Source organism: Myotis brandtii, unplaced genomic scaffold (genome assembly GCF_000412655.1).
Source record: "Myotis brandtii unplaced genomic scaffold, ASM41265v1 scaffold868, whole genome shotgun sequence".
Lineage (NCBI taxonomy): Eukaryota > Metazoa > Chordata > Mammalia > Chiroptera > Vespertilionidae > Myotis > Myotis brandtii.
This window is the reverse complement of record NW_005371540.1, coordinates 1,130,424-1,134,343: the sequence shown is the minus strand read 5'-3', so window position 1 is coordinate 1,134,343 and position 3,920 is coordinate 1,130,424. Positions and strand designations below refer to the sequence as shown.

Genomic DNA, 3,920 nt, shown 5'->3' with positions numbered 1-3,920 from the left:
GGTTTCCGGGGGAGCCCAGGAATCTCAGCTTTAGAAGCATGATGAGTGATTATACCACAGGCATTCCTTCAGCTTACATTTTCAAAACTATTGTACCAGCCTGGACCTGGAGGTGGAGGGCACGGGTAAGACCCAGAACCTTGTGCCCAGCTCCCCTAGACCAGATGCAACATAAAGCCTGTCATTCTAATTCGTAGAAAATAGATAAGAAATGAACTCATCCACCATTCATTTACCCAACATTCCATAAGTACCTGCTCATACCTGCCAGTGGCTGCTATTCCAGTTATGAGTTTAGTGGAGAAAAGGTGAAGATCTGCCCTGGCCAGGTGGCTCAGTTGGTTGGAGCGTCATCCTGTGCACCAAAAGGTTGCAGGTTTGATTCCTAATCAGGGCACATTTCTAGGTTTCGAGTTCAATCCCTGGTCAGGGCACATTCTGGAGGCAACCCATCGATATTTCTTTCTCACATTGATGTTTCTCTCTCTCTCTCTCTCTCTCTCTCTCTCTTTCTCTCTCTCTCTCTCTCCCTTCCTCTCCCTCTAAAATCAATGAAACATACTCTTGGGTGAGGATTAATAAAAGAAAGAAAGGAGGAAAAGGTGAAGATCCTTGCCCTTAAGGAGTTATAGTCTAGCTGGGAGAAACCGAAAAATTAACTAAATAGCACATTCGGTGCTGAAAGTGCCACGAGTGGGAGAAAAAGGGAGGGAAGGGTGGCAGAGAGAGTGGCTGCAGCAGAGACTCCCAGGAGGGGAGGGCCTGGTCACGGATGTCCGTGGGAAGACACTCAGGCAGAAGGGAGAGTTGGTGCAAAGGCCCAGAGGCAGGACGGTGCCTGCAGGTGGGAGGAGCAGCAGCGTCATCTACGTGGTTGGAGCAGCTGTGCTGTGGACCACAGAGTGGGAAAGGAGGCCTGGGAGGTAAGGATTCTTTTAATTTGTATTTATATACAAAAATATATTTCCCAAATAGTTGAACAGACTCTTTTCGTACCGTTGAATGTTTCCTGCACTAAAGTATTGGGTGGCCACGCTCACCAGAGTTGTTTTCAGTTGTGGGTCACTCACTGCGTGTAAGTGGGTGATAAAGTCAGCTCAGTGGGTCATGACCAGCATTTAAAACAATGAAAGTGCAGAACAGAGTAAAATCTATTGGAGCGCATTGCACCCTCTCAGGTGCTGTTTCATGGAAACTGTTGCTTCCCATGTGTAACAGAAAATGAATGGAACAAAGGCCTCAGTCAAAAGTGAGCTTCGAATCTTGACTCAAACCTCTGCTCAGGCTACTGAATGAAATTAATTAGTGACTGAAATGGCTCTGTGTCCAAAACTCCACAGGCAGCTTCAGGCATCACCTGGGCGGCAGGCACTCAACAAAGGGACAGGAAGCCTATCCCTGCTGGAGGTGAGAGGCCCATTGGTGCTGATGACACGGAGGGGAAGGGTGCCACCTGCAGGCTGCCTGGCTTAGGTCACCGGGCCACCCCGACTGTTTTCTGACAAGCCACCCTTCCTTCCCTTTTTCTCCCACTTGTGGCACTTTCAGCACCGAATGTGCTATTTAGTTAATTGTTGTTTATTTTTCTGTCATTTGAAGCCGGGTGGGCTTCATTGGGTGGTATAAGGATCCATAATGTGACAAAAATAAATGGACCTTAAAACAATTGCTACCCAAATGGAAAATAGGCTATGTTAAAAAATTAATGCCTAGGAAGTATGAAACTTTGTTTTTATAGTGGTAAAATATACAAACCATAAAATTTCCATTTCAACTATTTTTAAAAATATATATTTTTATTGATTTCAGAGAGGAAGGGAGAGAGAGAGAGAGAAACATTAATGATAAGAAAGAATCATTGATCGGCTGCCTCCTGCACGCCCCATCCTGGGGATTGAGTTGCAACCCGGGCATGTGTGCTGACTGGAAATCGAACCATGACCTCTTGGTTCATAGGTCGACGCTCAACCACGGAGCCACGCCGGCCGGGCTCAACCATTTTGAAATGTAGGATCCAGCAGCATTCACATTGTTGTGCAACCATCATCACCACCCACCTCCAGAACCTTTTCATCTTCCCAACAATCACGAAACCTGGTCCATGAAATGAAAAGGCATAATTCATGGTTTTTAGTGTATGACTCTTGAGTTCTGACAAACACATAGTTATATCCTCAGCATGTCAACCACAATGTGGAATCATTCCAAATCCCTCCCAGTTCCTCCCCCAGGCCCAGCCCTGGCACCCACTGATGCGCTGTCCTGCCTTTATTCTGCCTTTTCTAGGGTGTCGTGTGAACGGAATCACAGCAGTGGACTCATGCACTGTGGCGTCTCCTACGTCGGGCTTTTCTGCACAGCGCAGTGCGTTTGAGGCTCAGTTGCGTGGCTGGGTGGCTCCGTGCACAGTGGATTTCACGATAGAGATGAACCCCAGTTTCGTTTTGCACTCAGGCCAAGTTGGGCTGTGTCCAGTTGTTGAAGATTAGGAGTAAATTGTGATGCACAATCACATACATGGTCTGGGGTGAACATATATGTTCGTCTCCCTTGGGTCAGTAGAGAAATAGCTGGGTGATGGGGGAGCATATGTGTAACTGCAGGCACCGCCACACTGGCTCCCTGAAGGACTGGCCACTTCTCATCTGCAACAGCCGAGTGAGAGAGGCCGGTGCTCTGGGTCCTCACCGGCGCTCGGTGTTGTGGTATTAAAGACATTTTTAAAAAAATTATTGATGAGAGAGAGAGAGAGAGAGAGAGAGAGAGGTTTGTTGTTCCACTTATTATGCATTCATTGGTTGATTCTTGTATGTGCCCTGACCGGGGATCAAACCTGCAACCTTGGATCATCAGGACGACGCTCTAACCAGTTGAACCGCCTGGCAGGACCTTCAGAATGTTTCCCCATCTAACAGACCTGTAGTGGCATTTCCTATGGACGCGTTGCATTTCCCGAACATGACTGAGGACGGTGAGCATTGCTTCATGTGGTGATCTGCCACCCATATATCTTGGTGCAAACCTTTTGTCTATTTTTAATTTGGGCTGTTTGTTTCTTAGTTCTTAGTACCTGTGTGTTTGCGAATATTTTCTCCCACTCTTGTCCTTTCCTAGTCATCAGTACCTTTCAAAGAGCAGTTTCTAATTCTGATGAAGTCTGGTTTACCATTTTTTGTTTGGTAGGTTGTGGTTTTGGTATCCTAAGTAATCTTGGCCTAACCTAAAGTCACAGATTTTCTTCTGTTTTCTTCTAGATGTTTTCTGATTTCAGGTTTTACATTTAAGTGTATTATCCACATTGAGTTGATATTTTTTATGGTGCAATTTATGGGTCAAGGTTCATTTTTTTTTTAAAGAGAAGTAAGCTTTATTTCCTTGTTTCTCAAATAGAGTTGGCTGAGCTGGTTGCTTTTTGGTAATTAATCAAAGAGACCAAATCCCATATCCTCGTCCGACTCCTCTGACTCTTCCTTTGCTTCAACCTTGGCTGGGGCCGCAGGAGCAGCAGGAGCAGCAGTGGTGGCAGCGGCCACAGGGGCAGCAGCCACAAAAGCAGATGGATCAGCCAAGAAGGCCTTGACCTTTTCAGCAAGTGGGAAGGTGTAATCAGTCTCCACAGACAAAGCCAGAACTCGCTTGTACCCATTGATGATAGAATGGGGTACTGATGCAATAGTTGGGTAACCAATGTGAAGGCATAGGCTGGCCACTGCGGACACCCTCCAGGAAGCGGGAATGCAGAGTTTCCTCTGTGATGTCAAGCACTTCCGGGTTGTAGATGCTGCCATTGTCAAACACCTGCTGGATGATCAGCCCAAAGGAGAAGGGGGAGATGTTCAGCATGTTCAGCAGTGTGGCTTCGCTGGCTCCCACTTTGTCTCCAGTCTTAATCAGCTGTACATCACTCAGGATTTCAATGG

The 3,920-nt window shown here is 46.7% G+C and overlaps 1 pseudogene; it reads right to left on the bottom strand.

Moving 5' to 3' along the window:
- Positions 1-3,353: 3,353 nt before the first annotated feature.
- LOC102254281 lies at positions 3,354-3,918 on the bottom strand (annotated as a pseudogene).
- Between the last annotated feature and the right edge of the window lie 2 nt (positions 3,919-3,920).